The sequence below is a fragment of the Amblyraja radiata genome, chromosome 12 (assembly GCF_010909765.2).
Source record: "Amblyraja radiata isolate CabotCenter1 chromosome 12, sAmbRad1.1.pri, whole genome shotgun sequence".
Classification (NCBI taxonomy): domain Eukaryota; kingdom Metazoa; phylum Chordata; class Chondrichthyes; order Rajiformes; family Rajidae; genus Amblyraja; species Amblyraja radiata.
Genome location: NC_045967.1, coordinates 27,516,908 through 27,541,829, shown reverse-complemented (window position 1 = coordinate 27,541,829; position 24,922 = coordinate 27,516,908).

Here is a 24,922-nt window from a genome sequence, read left to right as displayed (position 1 = left end):
TATTGAAGTTAAACCCTTTTGCTGTTGTGCCCTCAGTTTGGTCTGATGTGACTTGCGTTCCACTCAAGTCACTGTGAACTTCAATCACAGTTGTCCTAACCCACACCAGGAAGCACAGGCTGAAAACAAAACATTGGCACACAGTTTTGCTGAAATGCTTCTAACAGCGAGCAAATGAATTTCTAGACACTTATATGTAATTTGATGATCGTCAAGCAGATGTTAAATTATGTATGGCACAAGTAAGAACATTTGTACATACTCTTTTTTTAGTTTTTTGAAATCCGTCCTTCTCAGTTTCTCTGAGGTACACAGGAATTAAACACATGGGGGCTGGAAATGAATGGCAGGAACAACACAAGACATGGAAGCTGAGATCCAGGAAATTATTCGCATTTCACAAGGTTCCCCATCTTTGGAATAAATATTAAGGCTTATCATGCCAGACGTTGTCAGGTTGTTGGGTTTTTGATATGGTGAAGTTTTGTTTCAATTTTTATTATATGGTAAAATATTGAGAGCTTCAGCTTATTGGTTCTACCTGGTAAATTATGTAAGGTTCTCTGAATTATCTTATTATGAAGTTTTGCCTGGAAATTTAACTATGAGAGCTAGTGCTAAAAATGTTATGTGGAAAATGTTGTACATTCCAATTTGCTTCTGAAGTTCCGTTCCATTCACCTGGTGGGGTAGAGAAGGTGAAACGCTGAAAGGGGGCTTAATAGTGTGTGGGAGGCAGAGGGCAGTCATCCAGAATTTTTGCAGGCATCGACCATGGGGGACAATGGAGGAGGACTGGCCAATATCTGTGCCTTCCACCACAGTGATTAATGCTGTGGTGGATGTTTGTGTTAAATTTTTATTGTGTTTGTGTGTTCTTTATCATTGTACCGCTGCTGACAAATTCATTTCACTTGCACTTTATGTGCAATGTGACGAATAAAACTGATTGTATTGATTGTATTTAATTCCGCGTGTCTCCATTTCATTCATTAAGTCGCCGGTACTGTCACATCGTTCATTTTCGGTCAATAAAACGGAACAGTCTTAAGAAGGGAGACGATAGACACAAAAAGCTGGAGTAACTCAGCGGGACAGGCAGCATCACTGGAGGGAAGGAATGGGTGATGTTTCGCTTCGAGACTCTTCGACAGTCTGGTATGGGAAATGAAAGATATAGATGGTGATGTATTGTAGAGAGATAAAGAACAATGAATGCCAAAAAGTTACGATGATAAAGGAAACAGACCTTTGTTCGCTGTTCGTTGGGTAAAAGCGAGCAGCTGGTGCGACTTGGGTGAAGGAGGAATAGACAGAGAGGGAATGCCGGGGTTACTTGAAGTGAGAGAAATCAATATTCATACCATTGGGCTGTAAGCAGCCCAAGCAAAATATGAAATGCTGTTCCTCCAATATGCATTTAGCCTCACTCTGACTGGAGGAGACATCGGACAGAAAGGTCAGTGTAGGAATGAGAAGTGTTTGGCAACCGGGAGATCAGGTAGGTCCAGATAGCAACCGGGAGAGTTGCGATCCGAAATGTCACCCATTCCTTCTTTCCTGAGATGCTGTCTGACCCTCTGAGTTACTCCAGCTTTTGGTGTCTACCGTCGAGGTAAACCAGCATCTGTAGTTCCTTCCCACACAACAGAACAGTACGAGGAGCGGTTAACGTTAAAGGCTGCTCACTAACCTCACTATGTTTACATCGTTCTCTCTAGCAATGAATAAATATAATTCGGTTACCGTATTATTGACTACAACCGCCCGTTTAAAATGATTGCTCTTTAATTCTCAACCACTGGATATTTGCCTGGAAACATATTGCATGTTTTCGTTCAGTGAGAATTCAATTTTAATAGACTGAGGTGTTAAATCTGGCGCCACTTCACAACAAACTAAACGACCTATAATTTAAATAGATCATTTAGGATCGGTAAGGGGGAAATCGTTTTGGTCGCCTCCTGCATGGAGAGGCGACTTTTTCCATGTCGCCTCCCCCGTGGCCTAACATCGAGGACAATTGTGCGGCCTTTCCCGGAGACGTGCCCGGGGCTTCAGCCGCGGGCGCAGCGTGGACTCTCGGTGTGGAGCGGGCGAGCCATCGCCGGGGCTCGCCAGAGGGGAGCGCTCCGTTCACTAGCCCGCGGCAGCCTGAAGTCGCGGTCTGCAGAGCTCCAGCCAGCGCGGCGTCTGCAGCCTGGGGGAAGAAGAAGCCACCACCGCCAGCCTGCGGCCTACTTCTACCGCGGGCGCGGCGGCGACTTATCATCAGGAACGGGGTCCCTCGCCAGGGATCCCTGGAGGGGAGCTTCGATTGCTGGCCCTGTGGTCTGCGGTGCTTCTGGCTGCGGCACGAACTTTAAATCTCCGACCGCCGGCCTGCGGCCTACACCAACTTGAAACCGCAGTCTCCGGTGGGTGAGGCACAATTTCTGGACTTGCCTGGACTTTTTACCTTGTCTGCACATCTGGACGCCCGCAGCGACGGCTGCGGAGGGTTGAGGTCCCGACCACGGGGGAAAATGGAGGAGGACTTTTTGTGCCTTCCACCACAGTGATGAATGCTGTGGTGGATGTTTGTGTTAAATTTTTAGTGTGTTTTTGTGTGTTCTTTTTCATTGTACCGCTGCTGGCAAATTCATTTCACTTGCACTTTATGTGCAATGTGACGAATAAATCTGATTGATTGATTGATTGATAATAAAATTCCCAAGACTATTTCACATATATAATTCCAGCATCACTTCACACTGAGCTGTCCGGGACGTTTAAGGGGGCTAACATCTGCCCTGATGCGTTGTTCGGATAAAACACTGTTTGAAATAATTTGAAGTTTGGAAATTAATCCTCGCAGCCTAATGTACACTTTGGGCTATGATTTGATCCCTGCACAAAGCGCAATGTAAATGTAATGGAATCTCTATTAACATTCTGAGACTCTCTACATAATGGAAGTTATCACATTCGGCCCTTCGAGTCAGCCTTGCCATTAAATATGATTATGGCTGATCATCCAAAATCAGTACCCAGTTTCTGCTTACTCCTCATATCCCTTGATTCCGTAACCCTAAGAAATTTAAACATGGGAGGCTTTTTATAGTGAAAAAAAAATTGCATGGCAATTTTAACCATGTGATGATTTTTCCACACGTCGTCAGCTCAAGAGTAACTCGGGAGAGGAACTTGGTACCTCGGGAGAAACATCTCAGAAATGAGAAGTAAACGGCAAACTTAGTCACACCCGTGGGAACTCGGTTAAACTCTTGAACATAAACTTAGAATCTCATACACAACCACGAGTCTGATTTTTTCTTTCACTCGGGGTCACTCGTGGGTCGACTCGCACCGTGAGACAGGGGCTTTAGATAAATAAATTTCTTAACGGCATATTCTTTAATGCAAAAAAATCTGGAAGTAAAGGCAAGGAACTGAGGGTGCATATGTTGGAATTTGATGTGTGGCTTTTTATGAGCATGGATATAGGATTTGCAGAAATTGAAACCAAGCATTCTTAATCATTAATTACAGCTGTGAAGAAGGATGGTAAGCTACAAAAATCCTTAAAAGAAGTCAGATGTAATGCACCGAGGAACAAAACAGGGACTATCACATTTCTGATGGTGTAGGCCCCACACAGTTGGAGGAAAATAGAAAGATTAAACGAGAACTTACCGTTTGAAGTTTGATCTTTATTTTATGAGAAGTGGAAGTGAGGGACAACGTGAAGAGCCCACCAGCCCGCATGCACGTCAATCTTCAGAGCATCTGTATGAAACCACAGACCACTTGCACAAACTTAAACTATAGAAAGATTAATAACCGTTGACTTACCGAATTATCTTTATGAAATTCAGGGTTGGGAATGGCGGGCACGTAGTCCCTCACTTCAACTTCTCATAAAATAAAGATCAAACTTCTAACGGTAAGTTCTCGTTTAATCTTTCTATTTTATATCAAAATCACGTGTGACTACGAGAAGCCTTCGAAGCTCTGTGGTTTCATGCAGTAAACCAATTTGTGTGTGAAACACTTAAACAGATAAACCATAAATGGTAGAAAAAACATGGGTTATTAACAACATGATGCTAACTTGCATACATGTCCATTGCCCTTAATCGGACCACAGTCCCAATTGGCTTTGAGTTAGACAATAACTCATGCAACACTGTTCAGAATTCTATCTGCAATCAACCAGGCATATTCAACCAAATGTTATAACTTCTGAAAGTGCACTGTGTAAGCCTCCTGCTGTTGCAAGAAGATGATCAAATGGGAATATCCATTCTATTGGCTGCTAATGAGCCAGCCCGCTTGGAAGAGTGAGACTTGAAATTATTTGAATTCACACCCGCTATGAGCTGCTTACACCCTATTCATGTTGAGATAGTCTGCACCACCAATCTCTTGAGAAAACTATTAAATAACAAGGAAGAAACTATCCTTCATCTCAATCTCCGATCTGGTGGGTATGCTGTCAACTCCAAATTGTACCCAACCGTGCCCGTTTTGCTTTATGAGATCATTCCCATAACAAGCTACCCTCATGTCAGTTATGACCCAGAGACTGAGCCAGAGATTGAGTAAAGATTGTTCTTTGTGCTGAAATCAATTGCTAAAAGCACAATCAACTTAAAAGATACTGCTCCCATTAGGGATACAGTAGATGAATATCTGCATAATAATTTACTGATACACATTCCACACTACTATGAGTCTAGGCTTTAGAGTGTTCATATAAAAGACACCTTGCATAACATTAGTCAACAGTGGGTGAATAACCAATCATTTATTGTCCCACTTATGGTACTAGAGAGAATGACAAAGCAGCACAAGCAGTGTCAATTGTGCTAGAACATAATCGCTTCTCTAAGCCCAAACTGAAAGAAACACAAACCTCTGCTACTTCGTTTAAAAGTAGCTCACGTGTCTTCTTCACAAACTTCCCATACAACCGTGCAGAACTAGCTGCACGACAAATAGGCTGAACTAGCCATCACTCGTGACTTCGAGTAAATATGAGCTTCTTTCAGCCGCATTTTACAATGGACACCCTGAATGAGTAGGTTAAATTGACACTATTAAAATTCATGTCGCCTCATCTTTAATATCGTAAGATTTCACAGATAATGATAAAACCCCTGTCTTATCAGCTACAAAAGCATGTCTTCTATAAACTCCATGACACAATGCCCTTTTGATCTGAGTTGGGCAGCATTAGCTTTAGAATCTTTGTAAATAGCCTAGGCCTGAAATACAACCCCTAGGTAGAGCCTAAACTTTCCACCACTGGCATTGTCATCAAAAACACCAGATATATCTGTGCCTCTCGTGTATAGATATGGAAAAGTATTCATCTTCAAGAGAGGTATATTTCTAAATCCGACCTAAATCCTCTGAATCAGCTAAATTGCTGAAAGACAATTATACATCTTAAAAAACACATGATCAGACTAGCCAAATCCTAACCTGATTTGGCATGCTCCACTTTTCTTCAACCTTGAGAAAATATTAGAAATATACCTCTCTTGTTCTTAGGAAGACCACTCATCCTTTGTGAGATGTCTCTGTTTCCACTTGGATAAGTATTGTTACCTCTATTGACCATATGGACGGAAATTATGGCTTCTCTTGCCGCGGAGGATTTGTTTATTTATTTATTTATTCTTTCGCTCATAACATATAATCAGATCCTTATGACTAGAGCTGAAGAACAACATCCACTTGATGTGGGAATACGAGTTCCCTGTCAACTCTTCACCGTCAGAGTCACCATGAATCCTCAGCCTCTTTCCTCAGAGTGGAAAATAGCATAATGCAACCCTGAACCAGGAATTGCTCCGCAGTCCTCTGACTGAAACCACCTGTCTCAGTCTCCAGTGTGCGCAACACACTCTCTTCGACCAGCCACTCAATCAGGGATTCTGGTATTGAGAGACTACAGATTATTATATATATATTTTCTATTCACAACATGAACCTGCAGGTCAGATAAAAAATGCTACATGCCAGACCGGCTTTCTGCTGGTAGCTACCTATCCCAGAGAGGATGGCAATGATGTTTCCAATGATCTGGCAACTCAACTGACTGAGCTGAAACAATTAAGCATATGTTGAGGGAAACCGCAAACTACCTGACTCTACTGAGCAGCCTGATAACCTCAATCACAGATGTTGAGGCAGTGCTTCCCTAGTCAATATGTTCCATATGGCCAGCTAGTTCCAAGTTGGTCTACCCTGAACCAGGGTAGCCAATCTGTTCCTGCTTGGAACTTACAGAGGTTGCTATGCAAGGCACCCTGCCAATGTCTCTGCAACAACCTGCTCTTCTCCAGAGAGAGTGAAAGATACTAGACAGACCATGCTGCCAGTAAATCCAATCCCGGGGCGACAGACTGCTCTATTTCGGAGTTTTATGGAGGATAGTAAAGAGACCTTACCTACCAGCGTTTCTGAACCCAGTTTGACCTGCTTGTTGGAGCTTCAGCAAAGTTCCATTGCAGACCATGTCTGACCACATCTTCAGCCCCACGCTTGCCAAACAGCTCTTTGCCAGAGCTCAAAAGCGACATTGCTGTGCAAGGCATGCCTGCCCGCATTTCTGAGCCCAATGGGACAGACTGCTTCTTTGGTCTACAGCCTCTTTGGAGCCTTGCTGGAGTTTTACTGTGCAGGTTACGCTACCAATTACTCCCAGCCTGGTTTGACAGGCCGCTCCTTCGGCCCCTTCTGCTCCTTTGGAGCATTAGCGGAGCTCACTGAACAGGCGCCGCCTGCCATTACTCCGAGCCTGCCTTGACAGGCTACTCCTGCGGGCCTCCTGCCTTTTTTGGAGCCTTTGCTGGAGCTGATGCAGATTGCGCTGCCAGTTTCTCCCAGCCTGGATTGACAGGCTGCTCCTTTGACCAGCAGCTCCTTCGGAGCCTCAGCAGGGCTCACTGAACAGGTCACACCTGCTATTATAGCAAGCCTGGTTCAACAGGCTGTTCTTGCGGGACCAGCTAGTGACTCCCGACTGCTCCTTTCCGGAGCTTCAACGGCACTTCCTGCCCGTTGAATACAGGGGTGAAAACCTGCCGGAATACTGGAGCTTTACCCACATAGGATGGTACTCCATCCCCGCAGCTACCTTAAATTCTCCTTGCAAGTCTTCAACTTGCTACATAAGTCCTCTCTGAAGAGATACTATGCAGGCTGCACGTTACTGGCCCTGCAAAAATGAGCCATTTTGGGAATTATCTCATGCCTTATAGCATTTTTGCGAAAGGCAATAGCCCCAACTGTGTATTTAATGCAGCTTTCTGCACTTCCGAGAGTTGAGACCAATCTACTGACTTGCAAAAGGCAGTAATGACTCCAGTGAGCAGTGTTTTGACTCGACTAAATCATTCTTTGCCTACATTTCATTACTGAGATATCCCAACTGATGAAATTGACTCATGGAACATCCAAAAGTCTGGCAGTTATCTGGACTGGCATATTTCCCAGCCGTATCCAGCATATTCCCCTCCTTAGCTAATGAGAAGTTAAATCCCCGATGCTCTTAGCCAGATCTTCCTCCAGTGAATCTCATATCCCCAAAGGGATGGCAAATATGTGACAAGAGCCGGTAGCTGTTCATATGATTAACATGAAGCATATCCCCCATTAGTTCAAGGGATTCAAATTCCTTATCGATATCCACATAGTTGGAATCACCTATGTAATAATCTCCAACACTCCCCACTTCTGAGCAGGAAATATTATAATGCAACCCTGAGCCAGGTGTTGCTTCCCTTCTTCTGTGCGGGAGATATTATAACACAACCCTGAGCCAGGTGTTGCTTCAACAGGCATCTGACTGGCACAGCCAGGAGCACATTTCCATTTTTCATTTTATTTATTCATTTATTAATCCATTTATTTTTATTTATTTATTTGTCTGTCTGTTTATTTATTTATTTATTTATTTATTTATTGCTCACTAGACAGGTTGCACCTGGTACTGACTCCGAGTCCGGCCTAGCGCCCTTCTGGAGCCTCAACGGAGTTTCTTAGGGGAGGAATATAACACAACCCTGAACCAGGTGTTGCTTCCTCAGGCCTCTGGCTGGCTCCCTTACGGAGCTCCAAAGGAGGTGACTGAACAGGCCTCACCCGTTAGATGCTCTGAACAGCTGCCTGCTCCCGTGGAGCCCCATTCCTCCGAGCCGTCAGCTGCTATATTTAGCCACCAGCTCCTTTACAGAGCCTCCACGGCAGCATCTGCACAAGCTGTGCCAGCTTCTCCGGGCTTGTTGCCCCTATTTTCGGAGTAGCGGCCCGTTCCTGCAACAAAAAATCCCCTTACCTGCCGGAGCAGTTTCGAACTGCTCCGATTTTTGTGCCATGCGTCGACGTATTGACGCGCATGTGGGCTAGCCGGCTCTTCACGTAGTCACTCGTGTGACTTTGATATAAAATAGAAGATAAAGTTCAAAAGGTCAAAAATTAAGATGGCAATTATTGGGATTTCTACAGCTCCACCATTAACTGGGACAGGAATGACATAAAATAAAATGCTATGTAAAATGTAAACTGAAACAGACTGGTCGCCGACTTGAACGACTCACAAAGAAATCATCTCTCACAGTCCACCTTGAAGCTTACAAACTCCACCTCACTGATTGCAAAGATGCCCTCATTGCTGCAAAATCTGCCTACCTCTCCTCAATATTCACTGATCCCTGCCTAAACCACAGAACCCTCTTCTCCACAGTGGGCAACCTCCTCAAGCCTCGAGCAAACACTCTCCCTACCTCTACTCCGGTTCTCTCCAACTCATTCCTCCGCTTTTTCGCTGATAAAATCAGCACCATCTATCAATCTTTATCCCCTGTACCCAACTCCCCAGCATCTACTCCACCACCTACCAAGGCCCCTCCTTTCAACATCTCCACTGACCTCCTTACCCCTCCTCCACACTGCTTCCTCTCCCAGTTTGACCTGGTCACCCCTATTGAAATCTCCAAACTCATCAGCTCTTCTAAACCAACTACCTGCTCCCTCGACCCTCCCTACTCCCCTGCTGAAGTCGTGCCTCCCCGTTCTCTGCCCCTACCTCACTAATCTCTTCAACTCCTCATTGTCCCAAGGAATTGTCCCCTCCGCTTTCAAAACTGCTGGTGTCACACCAATCTTAAAGAAACCTGGTCTTGATCCCTCCTCTCTCATTAACTATCGCCCAATCTCAAACCTCCCCTTTCTTTCAAAAACCCTGGAGCGTATCATTGCGTCGCAACTTCATTCCCACCTCCTTGCGTATAACCTACTAGAACCCCTCCAATCTGGCTTTCGCCCCCTCCATAGCACAGAAACTGCTCTCCTCAAAGTCCTCAACGACCTCCTCACCTCTGCTGACACTGGTTCCCTCAACATCCTCATCCTCCTCAACCTGAGCGCAGCCTTCGATACAGTGAACCACAACATCCTGCTCACCAGACTCAAAGACCTCGGCATTGAAGGCTCTGCACTCAGCTGGCTCCGTTCCTACCTTTCCAACAGATCCCACTTCATCTCTCTCCACAAGCACACCTCTGCTACAGCCACAGTCACTCAAGGCGTTCCCCAAGGCTCCGTACTCGGCCCCCTCCTCTTCATCATCTACATCCTTCCCCTTGGTCAGATACTCCGCCACTTCAACCTGGACTTCCACTGTTACGCCAATGACACCCAGATCTACCTCGGCACCAAATCCTCCCACAACCCCCGCCTCTCCCATATCAACTCCTGTTTGTCAGCTATAAAAACCTGGATGCAACATAACTTCCTCAAACTCAACAGCGATAAGACAGAATTCCTCCTCATAGGCTCCAAAACCACTGTCTCCCCATCTCCCAAGGCCCGCAACCTTGGCGTGATCTTTGATTCCACCCTCTCCCTTCAGCCTCACATCCGCCATGTCATTAAAACCTCCTTCTTTCATCTCCGAAACATCGCCAAACTCAGACCCTCTCTCACACCTCCCGCTGCTGAAAGACTCATCCATGCCTTCATCTCCTCCCGACTGGACTATTGCAACTCACTTCTCCTTGGCATCAGCTCCACCTACATCAACCGACTCCAACTGGTCCAGAACGCAGCCGCCCGACTCATCACCCACACCAAATCCTGGCATCACATCACTCCAGTCCTCAAACAACTTCACTGGCTTCCCATCTCCCACCGGATCACCTACAAAATCCTGATCCTCACCTACAAAGCCCTCCACCATCTGGTCCCCCCATATCTCACTGACCTCCTCTCCCCCTACCAACCCTCACGGTCCCTCAGATCCACATCAGCCGGTCTCCTCTCCATCCACAAGTCCAACCTCCGCAGTTTTGGGGACAGAGCCTTCTCCAGGGCAGCTCCCAGGCTCTGGAACTCCCTCCCCCAACTGATCCGCAATTCCGTGTCCCTCACCATCTTCCAGTCCCACCTCAAGACTCATCTCTTCACCTCTGCCTATCCTTAGCCCCACATCCCCCTCCCTTTTCATCTGTGCATTAATTGCCTCATATTGTGTTTTGAATTGTATTCTGTCTTTACTTTGTGTACTAGTCATGTCTCTACTATTTATTTCATTCCCCTTACATGTTTTTCCTCTTCCTGCTAAATTTTTGTAAGGTGTCCTTGAGACTCTTGAAAGGCGCGCATAAATAAAATTAATTATTATTATTATTATTATATAATTGGGCGAAATTCCTAAAATGCATTCAAGGGAGCATTTTTAATAAGCATGTAGTGACCTTGCAAATAGGGGGCTGATATTAATATCAGGGAATAAATTGAGTAAGTGGATAGAGTGGAACTGGAAGGGCATTTTGCAGACAGTGATTGTAATTAAATTAGATCTGCTCCCGTTGTGGAAAAGAACAAAAGAGTTGAGTAGTAGAAGTTCTAAATTTCAATAAGATAAGAGATAGTATTTGGAAAATGTAGACAGAAAATAATCTGTGCAGGTGAAGTAGTGTCAGGCATACACATCAATCAAGCAATCAAGAGACAATGCATGTTCAGACCCAGATTAGTCCCAACATGATGAAAGAGTGAATTCCATTGCTGAACCCACGGAGATTGTGGAACTTGCAGAATAAGAGCAAGCATAGGAGGAAAGCTTGAGATAATTACTGAGAGTTCAACACTGAAGAATGCCTAAGAGGCATAAGGAAGGTTCTGGGCACAATTAAAACTCCAAGAGGAAGATAAAGAGGTGCATAAGAGGAATTGAGAGCTAAAATTTAAGAAAGCCTTCAGGTGTTTTCTAAATATGTACAGGAAAAGCAGATAATAAAAGAGCAGGTCTTATTCAAAATTATAATTATAAATTATGGTGAAACTGAAAGATAGGTGAATAGATTTAAATTTAAAATCTATTAAATTTAAACATTTCATGTTTCTTCATAAATTATTGGATGCAGAGAGACAGAGATAGAGGCAGAGGGATAGAGAGGCAGAAACACACAAAGACAGAGTGAAAGAAAGCCAGACAAAGACACACACAGACAAAAAGACAGACAAAGAGAGAGATTAAACCCTAGCTTTTTAGAAGGTTAAATCTGATCCAGACAAAATATACTCCGTCTAAAAAGAAGAAAGGAAGAAAAAGCCAGATTCAAAAATTAAACAAAAGACTATTGCTGATGGAAGTCTGAAGTAACAACAAAATGCTGGAAACACTCAGCGGGACAGGCAGACATCTGTGGAAATAAAATAGATTTTTTTTTTCATTAAACCTCCATATTTTGGTGCTTATCAAGTATCAAGTATCAAGTATATCTTTATTGTCATTTTCCTGAGTACTCACATACCCAGAGGAAACAAAAACACGTTGCTCAACCAGTGTCCATTCAGTGTGCAGTAAAAAATAAATAGAAATAAAAATACATATATCATGAACAAATTAAACACTCTACTCTCTACTAAACATCAACAGGCGTTCCGATCGGCAGCGGCACGACAGTGGCTCTGCTGCAGTGTGTCCAGGTTGGTGGTTGGTGCGCGATACTTTGGCAGGGAGCAAAGTCCGTTTATCCCTAGCATAGGCTGCTCCGCGCTTCTCCCGCATCTGCCCCCTGCTATACCGCTTGCGATGTTTCCCCACCAGCGTTGTTCCAGGTGCGGGTGCAGCCGCGGTTCTCGATGGGCCTGAGCGCCTCCGTGGGCCTGCGCACCTCCCCACCAGCGTTGTTCCAGGTTCGGGTGCAGCCGCGGCTCTCCATGGGCCTGCGCACCTCCGTGGACCTGCGCACCTCCGTGGGCCTACGCGACGCAGAAGTCTCAGCTCCACCAGGACGTAAGGTAATGTTGCAACAAGAAGCCTTGTTGCCGATTTTTAAAAGAACCTGCCGCTCGTACTTACGCACATACACACACTCCTCCGACACACACTCTTCATACACACCACTCACTCCAAAAACCTGCGAAAACACCGAACTTTCACTGGGAGAGGCCGCTGCAAACTCCGGTCGCGCCGCCATCTTGCCCATCTTGCCCAATATAGATGAAACCATTTAATAGGCCGTTATCGTCTATTAATGGCAATAACTCTTAGTTGTGGTTTTTGAGCATTATTGATAGGATACCTAATGGACATTATTCAATAACCCTTGCTAGTTTGTGTATTGCTGATTTAAGGGACAAAATTAGTATTTGGCTACTATTGTGTACCAGATGCATGTACAATAAGTGTATCGTCACCCAGCATTTATGTTTAGTTTAGTCAACAAACTCATATAGTCTGTGAGGGGAATAAGTTACAGGAAGATAAATAAGAAAATGAAACTTATTTGCTTGAAGAACCAGCAAAAAACATGATGGGCAGCAATGCCTCCTTCTATGGAAACATGACAAATAAATAGAACAATGGATTTCTTGATCAATTGCCTTTTAGTGTTAAAATATTTAGTGTTAAAATATAACTTGCAGTACTGTTCATTTGTAGAAAATGGTTTATGTGATCATGTGTAATTGACTATCAACGCAAAATGCTGGAGTAACTCAGCGGGACAGGCAACATCTCTGGATGATGTTTCGGGTCGAAACCCTTCTTCAGTCTGAAGATGTTTGGTGTAAACCAGCATCTGCATTTCCTTCCTACACATGATAATTGACTATCTGTACATTTGGAAGGGGTGTAAATGGATTTAGAGGTTGTGCTATTGAACTCAGGATATATTGGAATCAAATAAAACAAATTGAAATTCATCAAGCAGGATATTCATTCCCAATTAGAATACAAAACGTCATGCAATACAAAAGAGAAATAAAACTGGTCTATCATTAACAAACTACTGAATCATTGTAGGTTCTCTTTAAGTGATGCATTGTGAAGGCCTTTTGCATCAATGGTACATATTATCCACAGATCACTGCTATGTGGGTAAGAATACCAGAAATGTCATCTAGCCTGAGTCCAACTGCACATAATAAGAATTTGTGAATTTGCACATTAAACGATCACTGCGGAAAGGTGCTGCTTGCGGCAGGTCCCCAATTTTCCATAACATTTATATTTACATTAAAATTAACTCAGCAGTGCTCAGTGTTGTCATGCTATATAATCTTATTTTTAGGTGATTTTTAAACAACTTACTACCCCGTAAAATTGGTTTATATTTTACAAATTATTTTGAAGAAAAGTAGAAAGATTTGCAGTTGCATAACACTCTTTACTTGTCACATTTTAAGATTTCACAGATAATTTTATAGTTATTAAATTACTTCTATAGGAAACAGAGCAGCCAATTTATAAACAATAAAGTTTCACAAACAGCATTCTTACAATGACTAGACATTTGTTGGGAAATGCTGAGAGTTACATTGTATGAGCCAAATTCATGCACTTAAGACCTATAAGCATCAGCGAGTACAGGACACCTAAATACTATAAATGTGGCAGTCCAGTACTTTCTATCTGGGTTTCTTTGATGATTTCCCCGACTGTGATCCTGTGTTGAAGTCCAGTGACAAATCACACTACTCCTCAGTGCTTATACTATAAAATCTGTAATGAAACTAAAAACCCATTCATTTGAACAAAGCGGAAAGATTGTGAGCAGAAACAGTGAATATGAAGTATTTTCCATTCTATTAAACCTGTGTAGGAAGGAACTGCAGATGCTGGTTTAAACTGAAGTTAGACACAAAAAGATGGAATAGCAGGTCAGACAGTATCTCTGGAGAAAAGGATTAGGTGATGTTTCAGGTGTGAAGAAGGGTCTCCACCCAAAATGTCACCTATTCCTTTTTTCCAGAGATGCTGTCTGACCCACTGAGTTACTCCAGTTTTTTTGTGTCTATCTTCTATTAAACCTCTTGCTTTTTTAAAATATATTTAATTGCTTAAACCATATTTCTAAATTAATTCTCTCAATGTTTTAGTGTTTTATTTGTTTAATCAAATATTTAAAGAATTTTTAGGGTCCCATAAAAATCATTTTTTAGCTTTGACAGCAACAAAGTCTGAATATATGATGTTTAGTTTATTTTATATTTAGTTTAGAGATACAGCGCGGAAACAGGCCCTTCGGCCCACCAAGTTCGCGCCGACCAGCGATCCGCACGTTAACACTATCCTACACACACTCAGGACAATTTACATATACATCAAGCCAGTTAACCTACATACCTGTACATCTTTGGAGTGTGGGAGGAAACTGAAGATCTCGGAGAAAATCCACGCGGTCACGGGGAGAACGTACAAACTCCATACAGACAGCACCCTTACTCGGGGTTGAACCAGGGTCTCCGGTGCTCCAAGCACTGTAAGGCCGCAACTCTACCACTGCACCGCCATGCCGCCCACAACAGATGATTCATCCATTTTAGTTTTTAGTTTAGAGATGCAGTTGTATCTTGAAATATTTCTGGAGGTAATACTCATTGCCTAGGTCAAAGGCAACTTCAAAACATTCTCCTCAGATATGCAAGTCCAACTTCCCTTCCGACAAATAATTAAATAGATCTGCCCTTCGGGGAATCCCAGTTAATTTAGCAGGTGAAACGTGGTTACATCATTTCCTCTTCGCATTATACAATGAACATTAGTGTTTTTTCTCAGATTCTCATTTGAAATGTTAGTCCTGGTTTCTCTTATCTTCTCACTTCCAATGTGGATGATCAATGGAAGTTTTAAGTTCAGATTTCCAGCACTTGTTATACTATTTGTTTTATTTTTCTAAAGACAAAAATATGAAGAAAATAGTTAGGATATATATATGCTGAATGAAAATGTAATATGATTTTTATGAAGTTATTTTTGTTGCTTGGGGAACAAAGCATCTGCCAAATAAAGGATTGCCTAGTAATCAGTAAACTGAAAGCTGGTTGATGTGAGTTTGCCTTTGTTTAAATGCTATGGCGAGATTTTTATCAAAGAATATTTCAGAATTTAAATCTAGGCAAATAGAAAGTTTTCAAAGGGTGCAACAGCTTTTCAAATCGGAAAATTAATCTTGATCAGTGTTGGTGCAGCAGCAGAGAAATAAGAAAACTGTAAAGGATTCATAAATACTTTAGCTTCAGTATCTGATTTGAAGCAATTGATCATGAGTTGAATGTTAGCCAAAATTGAGCATTCCTGATCATAACATTTAATGGATGTTTATTTTCTTTGTCAAAATCTCAATTTATTATCAATTTATGGGCTTTCAGCAGCTGGCAAAATCAGCTTTAATCATTTATTTTATATCTACATCCCTGCCTGTTTACACCGTGGAATCTCTTTCAGTCAAATTTTTGTGCATGCTATCTTGTTTCTGAGTAGAATGACCAGAAGCCACTAAATGGTGATAATGGCAGCAAACCTGAGCTGTGCGTGTGGTCATTTCTTTCAATGCCACTGTACCAGATTGTCTCTGAGGTCAGGTCGGGGGAGTTCCCCCCCCGCCACGGGTACCATGTAATCCCGTGCTACCTGCTCCATGGTCGGATAGTCGGCAACTAAACCATCTCCCCCACCTAGTTTGCCGGGTGAGGAAGGGGCTGTGGACTCCCAGCAGGACCAAATACAAGACCTGTCAAAGGGCAGATGAGCTTCTAGCGAGCCAACGGCCATCCACACTTCAGTAACAGTTGTGATCACTGTCATACATAGCATTGTAAGGAATGATGATAAAGCACACATACCAAAATCCTGTACTTCCAACGGCGGAAGTCCACAGGAACTGGAGGACAGAGATGTGTGGTGCGTCCGTCACTGTTCCTGTTGGAAATCAGCACCACTGCGTCGCTAATGTTTTCAATGATGATGATGACTGAGTAGCAATTAACAGGTGCACACCTGGTAAGGCATTTTACTTGACAAATTGGTTAACATATGGGCCATGCCCAAAGTAAGGATGTATACAGAGTCGGCAGATGGTGATGTTATTTTTCTTGCAACGGTGAATTGATGCTGCCAGAGGACACTGCCATGTGTTAATAGAAATATAGAAACATAGAGACATGGAAAATAGGCGCAGGAGTAGGCCATTCGGCCCTTCGAGCCAGCACCGCCATTTAATATGATCATGGCTGATCATCCAGAATCAGTACCCCGTTCCTGCTTTTTCCCCATATCCCTTGATTCCTTCAGCCCTAAGAACTATATCTATATCTAAAATAACATAGGGGAAATCTAGCAAGAGCCACTTATTCCAACTTGTTCTATTCAAGAGTCTTCAGTAGGTTTTTGGGGGTGCGTTGAATTGTAAGGGGAATTGGTTGTGCACAGTCAAAGTCTTCGAATTACACAAAATGCAAAATAGCACTGAAGGTTAAGTAGAGTTTTGAATGAGCCAGAAATGGTTCCATTAAGCTCGATGTCTTCACTGCTAGATTTTCAGTATGATGATGATGAGGAGAAGCCCTGCAGAGCATGTGGCATGAGTGGCAAGGAATGGATGGAATGGAATGGAATACTTTATTGTCACATGCGACTAGGCACAGTGAAAATGTATACAAATAGCAGCCACCTACGGTTCTGAAAAAGTTACAAACCACGCTGGCTCCCGCTTTTGTTCCCCCCCCACAGCGGTTCCCACACGCCAGGTCCCCATTGTCCTTCGTTCTCCCCCCACCTCCCTCACTACGGTCCCGCCATGGCGGGTCCTCCATTGTTCTTCCCTCTCCCCATCACAGTGACCCTCCCACGCTCTCATCAACTGTCGACCGTGGGTCGACCCGCAAGGCTTCACCACTGCCGAGGCCTCATCGTCGTGAGCGTTTATAACCACCGAAGACTCATCGTCGTGACGTTTCACCGCTGCCGCCGCTTCACCGCCGCTGAGGCCTCACCGCTATCGCCGCCCCACTTCATGCCTCTGTGGTGCCGACCTGATCCGCAGCTGTGGGCTCTGACGGCCACTCCGCTGACCCAGACTCCAACCTGCGATGCCCGGCTCCTCCGGGCTCGACCCGGGTGGCCCTGGTTGAGCCCCGACCCGGGCTTCCACGCGATAATCTGGGAGGCATTGAGACCGCGGTGCCTTGATAAAGTCCTCTGGCTGCATTCCAGCAAAGATACTAGTGTGTTATGACTCATCTTCTACAATATCAACACAACCTAAAATTCCCGAGAGAAATAAAAAGCACAATGGGTCAGCCACAAAAAAGCCACTGGGTCAGGGTACCGAGCCAAACCATCTCTAGATGGCTCAAACAGGTATTGGGAGCTGCTGGAGTGAATACCGATATTATACATCTCACTCCACCAGAGCAGCATCCACTTCGGCAGCTAAACAGTATGGATGTGCCATTGGACCTACCCTGATAACAGCAGGGTGGTCCATGGAAAGAACTTTTTAACATTCTGCAACAAGCCATTATAAAACCTGTTTCAATTGCAGAGAGAATTTTAGACGCTGCAAAAAATATATAATTTAAGCCCGGGGGAGCGTTAATTTCTTTGTTATTATTGTCAAATAATACCATTGTTGTTTTACAAACAGATTCATGTTTGATTACGATAACATACTTCCTCCCTTGGATGACTTCGGCAGCGAATGAAGTATGGACTGTTACACGGTTTGAAATCACAGAGCTTTAAAATCTTCACGTAGTCACTCACGTGACTCCGAAGTAAAATAGTAAGATTAAATGAGAACTTACCAGTTCGAAGTTTGATCTGTATTTTATGAGGAGTTACGATGAGGGATTACGTGCCCTCCGCTCCCGCCCTCAATTATAGAAATCAACTGGTAACTTAGTTCTCCTTATCTTTACTATGTTTATTTCAATTACTGTGTTGTTTTCTGTGATTCCACACCACTGCTTTGAAGTATGTCGCACATGCGTGCTGGACGGGGTCTTCACGTAATCCCTCATCGTAACTCCTCATAAAATACAGATCAAACTTCGAACTGGTAAGTTCTCATTTAATCTTACTATTATAGAGCAGTTAGCCTAACATCAGCGGTGGGGAAGACAATTAGTAAAGATGCAATAGAGGTGCATTTGGATAGCAGTAACAGGATTGGTCCAAGTCAGCATGCATTTATGAATGGGAAATCTTGCTTGACTAATCTTCTGGAACATTTTGAGGATGTAACAAGTAAAATGGATAAGGGAGAGCCAGTGGATATAGTGTATCTGGACTTTCAGAATGCCTTTGATAAGGTCCCACAGGAGAACAGTGGGCAACATTAGAGCACATGGTATATAGGGGGTATGGTATTGGCATGGATAGAAAATTGGTTGGCAGACAAGAAAGAAAGAGTAGGCATTAATGGGTCGCTTTCAGAATGGCAGGCAGTGACTAGTGGGGTGCCGCAAGGCTCGGTGCTGGGACCGCAGCTATTTACAATATATATTAATGATTTAGATGAAGCAATTAAAAGTAACATTAGCAAATTTGCAGATTACACAAAGCTGGGTGGCAGTGTGAACTAAAGAGATGCTATGAGGATGCAGGGTGTCTTAGATAGGTTGGGTGATTGGGCAGATGCATGGCAGATGCAGTATAATGTAGATAAATGTGAGTTTATCCACTTTGGTGGCAAGAACATGAAGGCAGATTATTATCTGAATGGAGTTAGATTAGGAAAAGCTGAAGTGCAACGAGACCTGGGTGTCCTTGTACATCAGTCACTGAAAGTAAGCATAAAGGTACAGCACGAAGTGAAGAAAGTTAATGGCATGTTAACAAGAGGATTTGAGTATAGGAAAAAAGAGGTCCTTCTGCAGTTGTACAGGACCCTGGTGAGACCACACCTGGAGTATTGTGTGCAGTTTTGGTCTCCTAATTTGAGGAAGGACATTCTTGTTATTGAGGAAGTACAGAATAGGTTAATACCCGGGATGGCGGGACTGTCATATGAATGAGTGGGCTCGTATTCACTGGAATTAGAAGGATGAGAGGAGATCTTATAGAAACATGGACAATTATTAAGGGATTGGACAGGCTAGATGCAGGAAACATGTTCCAGATGTTGGGGGAAGTCCAGAACCAGAGGCCACAGTTTAAGAATAAGGGGTAGGCCATTTAGAACTGAGATGAGGAAAAACTTTTTCACCCAGAGAGTTGTGAATTTGTGGAATTCTCTGCCTCAGAAGGCAGTGGAAGCCGATTCACTGGATGCATTCAAAAGAGAGTTGGATACTCTTAGGGCTAAAGGAATCAAAGGATATGGGGAGAAGGCAGGAATGGGGTACTGATTGTGGATGATCATCCATGATCACATTGAATGGCGATGCTGACTCGAAGGGCCGAATGGCCTACTCCTGCACCTATTTTCTATGTTTCTATGTTTCATTGTCCCACCTCACCTAATTTCTCTACTTTCTCCCCTCCCATTGCAATTAGTCTAAAGAAGGGTTCTGATCTGAAATGTTATCTCGCTATGTCGTCCAGAGATGCTATCTGACATCCTGTGATGCCTCATCACTTTGTGTCTTTTATGCAAGAAATAATAGGCTTGTTAGTTTAACATCTATTATTGAAAATATGCAACAATCAATAATCAAAGATAAATCAATTATAAAACCAATTATAAATTTCAATCCAAACTAACCGTATGTTTTTATGAAAGTTAAATGTTTGATTGAGCTTTTCGAGAATGTGACTGGGAGAATTGATAGAAGGGAATTTCTAGATGTAGTATATTTAGATTTTTGAAAGCAGTTGGCATGGTGCCACATAAAAAGCTGGTACATAAATGAATAGCTCTAGGTATTCGGACATATCTTATCATGGAGTAAAAACTTGGAACCATGTAGGAACCAAAGAGTGGGAATAACTGGGTATTTTTCAGAATGGAAGGATGTAATGGGGATGAGTTCTTGATCCTCAATTCTTTACCAATTACATTCATGACCCGGAGTAAAGTTCCAAGTTTGCTGATGATAGGAAAATAAGCGGATGAGCCTGCTGTGATTGAATATTGTGATTCTTCAATAAGTTAGAGATAGGTTGAGTTATTTGGTTCAAACCTGTCAAATTTAATGCGGGAATATGTGAAGTCATGCACTAATAGATTAAATATCAAATGATTATTAAAATAAAAATAGACTGCAAATGAGTGAGGTTCAGGTGCACCTGGGTATTCTAGTGCAAGAAGGCAAATGTTACATTGGCCTTTATTGCAAAGGGATTGGATTTTAAGAATATGGAGCTTTTGTGACAATTACACAAGGAGTTGGTGAGGACACACCTGAAATACTGTGTACAGTTTTGATCTCCATACCTAAAAATTGAGATAGTAACATTGGAAGACATCCAAAAAAAGATTCAGCAGGCTAATTCCTGGGATGAGAGGATTGTCGTGTCAGGAAAATTTGAATTTGTATTCCTTGGAATTTAGAAGAATGAGCGGTGAAGTTATTCAAACAAAAAAGACATTGAAGGATTGATAAGGAAGATGCTGAGATGGTTCCAACAATGGGAGAGTCATATATAAGGAGACATAGTTTCAAAATAAGAGGCTGGTCATTTTAAATGGAGGTGTGTCGAGATTTCAATCAAGAGATCACAAATCTCTGGAATCTTGAATTCTTTTTTTTAATCAAAATTTCAATTATAATGTTTCTTACACATGACTACATCCTCCTGTTGACTTCTCTCCATGTTGATGGAGTCCAAATCATTAGATATACTGAAGGTGGAAATAGATACATCTCTGAAGAAAATGGATATGTGATGTTTCAGATCGGGACGTTTCTTCATTACATCAAGTGAGATGGAAACGATTCGGAACATAGACCCTTATCATCTATCTATACTCTGTAAATGGATTGATTGTGTTCAATGTATTGTCATTCTGCTGACTGGTTAGCACGCAACAAAAAGCTTTTCACTGTACCTCGGTACACGTGACAATAAAGTAATCTGAATCTGAGATACATAATTGAAAGGTTAAGGAATGGAAGCTTTTGCTGAACTGATATTGAAGAGGAATTGATGCCAGCATAGATCAGTCATTCCAATATTGAATGGAGGGGCAGGATTGATGCGTTTAGTGGCCTACTGCTCCTCTTTTATTGTCTTGTGTGCTAACATGCATTAAACACTATAGTGTTTCATCTCCATATTTCTTGAATATACAGTTGGTACACCCTTGGGGGCCTTTTGGAAATCTAAATACACTTTCTGGCAATTTTGAATAGACCTGTCAGCATTTTATTGTATAACCATCAATAAGTTGAAATCTCACTGACCGTATTTCACTCATGTTTTGGCAACCGTCTTCTGCACAGAGCTCACTGCTGAGAGTGAAATTGTTGCAGGTACCCAGAACATATGGTGCACCATCTGCCCTCTGAACATAGGCCAGGTGAAACTTGGAGTAATGACAGCAATGGATAAGTGAACAGTTATAGGAGGTAAGGGCAAAGATTAGATACTTAAAATTTTTTGTGTTGATTAAATTGATTTAAGGGTTTTAAATTGTTATAAGAATTTAGTTTTCCTAATTTAAAATTGTTTTAATATATTTTTTTTAAATATTAAAATCTTCGGAAGCTGTTAAAAGTTTTTATTTATTTAGTTTAAGTTCAGTTTACAGTGGGGAAACATGTCCTTCGGCCCACCGAATCCGCACCGATCAACGATCCCCACACATTAACGCTATCCTGGGGTCAAGGGAAGAGCGTTCACATCGTAGCCCTGTTTCCACCAATCTTTCCACCACCACACACAAGAGCACAAGAAATGACAAGACAGACACCATTGTATGCAGATGCCGAGAACCGTGTTCAGCTCTGGTGCTGCAAGCACTGTAAGGCAACAACTCTATTGCTGCACCACTGCTAAAATGTCAGCAATTACATTGTCTCTATCCTTGAAACTATTTGTGTATCTCCAGAGTCCCTATTCCAATTGTTCACTTCGGTGTTGTTCCTACAGAACACAAAACACTGATAAGCTGCTATCTAATTGCTCAAACAATGGCGTGGTGGTAGAGTTATTGCCTTTTAGCACTGGAGAACCGGATTCGACTCTGACTATGGGTGCTGTCTGTACCGAGTTTGTATGGTCTCCCCATGACCAGCAGGTGGTTTTCTCCAAGATCTTCGGTTTCCGCCTACACGCCAAAGATGTACCACTTTATAGGTTAATTGGCTTGGTATAAATGTAAAATTGTACCTAGTGTATGTAGGGCAGTGTTAATGCGCTGGGATCACTGGTTGGTGCGGATTCAGTGGGCCAAATGCTGTGGTTGTTATGGGAGATTTCAACATGCAGGTATACTGGGAAAATCAGGTTGGTACTGGACCCCAAGAAAGGTACTTTGTTGAGTGCCTTTGTGATGGATTCTTAGAACAGCTTGTATTGGAGCCTACCAGGGAGAAGGCAATTCTGGATTTAGTGTTATGTAATGAACCGGATGTGATAAAGGACCTCAAGGTTAATGAGCCATTAGGAGGCAGTGACCATAACATGGTCAGGTTTAAGCTACAATTTGAGAGGGAGAAGGGTAGATCAGAGGTGTCCGTGTTGCAGTTGAATAAAGGGGACTATGGGGCCATGAGGGAGGAGCTGGCCAAAGTTGACTGGAAAGATACACTAGCAGGGATTACAGTGGAACAAAAATGGCAGGTATTTCTAGGAATAATACAGAAGGTGCAGGATCGGTTCATTCCTAGGAGGAAGAAAGATTCCAAGGGGAGAAAGGGACGACCATGGCTAACAAGGGATGTCAGGGACAGTATGACAATTAAAGCTAAGAAATACAACGTAGCAAAGATGAGCGGGAAGCAAGAGGATTGGGTAATGTTTAAAGAACACCAGAAGATAACCAAAAAGACAATACAGGGAATAAAGATGAGGTACGGAGGTAAGCTAGCCAAGAATATACATCAGGATAGTAAAAGCTTCTTTAGGTATGTGAAGAGGAAAAAATTGGTTAAGACCAAAGTTGGACCATTGAAGACCAAAAAAGGTGAATTTATTATGGGGAACAAGGAAATGGCAGATGAGTTGAACAGCTACTTTGGATCTGTCTTCACTAAGGAGGACACAAACAGTCTTCCTGATATAGTAGTGGCCAGAGGATCTGGGGTGATGGAGAAACTGAAGGAAATACACATTAGGCAGGAAATGGTGTTGGATAGACTGATGGGACTGAAGGCTGATAAATCCACAGGGCCTGATGGTCTGCATCCCAGGGTACTTAAGGACGTGGCTCTAGAAATCGTGGATGCATTGGTGATAATTTTGCCAATGTTCTATAGACTCAGGATCAGTTCCTGTGGATTGGAGGGTTGCTAATGTTATCCCACTTTTTAAGAAAGGCAGGAGAGAGAAAACAGGGAATTATAGACCAGTTAGCCTGACATCGGTGGTGGGGAAGATGCTGGAGTCAATTATAAAAGATGAGATAGCCGCACATTTGGATAGCAGTAACAGGATCGGTCCGAGTCAGCATGGATTTACGAAGGGAAAATCATGCTTGACTAATCTTTTGGAATTTTTTGAAGATGTAACTAGGAAAATGGACAAGGGAGAGCCAGTGGATGTAGTGTACCTAGACTTTCAGAAAGCATTTGATAAGGTCCCACAAAGGAGATTAGTGGGCAAAATTAGGGCATATGGTATTGGGGGTAGAGTGCTGACATGGATAGAGAAGTGGTTGGCAGACAGAAAACAAAGAGTAGGGATTAACGGGTCCCTTTCAGAATGGCAGGCAGTGACTAGTGGGGTACCGCAAGGCTCAGGGCAATATACATCAATGATTTGGATGAAGGGATTCAAAGTAACATTAGCAAATTTGCAGATGACACAAAGCTGGGTGGCTATCTAAATGGTGTCAAGTTGGGAAAAGGGTAAGTACAATGGGATCTGTAGGTCCTTGTACATCAGTCTATGAAAGTAAGCATGCAGGTACAGCAGATAGTGAAGAAAGCGAATGGCATGTTGGCCTTTATAACAAGAGGAATCAAATATAGCAGCAAAGAGGTCCTTCTGCAGTTGTACAGAGCCCTAGTGAGACCACACCTGGAGTATTGTGTGCAGTTTTGGTCCCTTAATTTGAGGAAGGACATTATTGCTATTGAGGGATTGCAGCGTAGGTTTACGAGGTTAATTCCCGGGTTGGCGGGACTGTCATATGCTGAGAAAATGGAGCAGTTGGGCTTGTACACTCTGGAGTTTAGAAAGATGAGAGGGTATCACATTGAAACATATAAGATTATTAAGGGTTTGGACACGCTAGAGGCAGGAAACATGTTCCCGATGTTGGGGTAGTCCAGAATCAGGGGCCACAGTTTAAGAATAAGGAGTAAGCTATTTAGAACGGAGACGAGGCAACACTTTTTCTCACAGAGAGTAGTGAGTCTGTGGAATTCCCTGCCTCAGAGGGCAGTGGAGGCAGGTTCTCTCGATGCTTTCAAGAGAGAGCCAGATAGGGTTCTTACAAATAGCGGAGTCAGGGGATATGGGGAGAAGGCAGGAACTGGGTGCTGATTGGGGATAATCAGCCATGATCACATTGAATGGCGGTGCTGG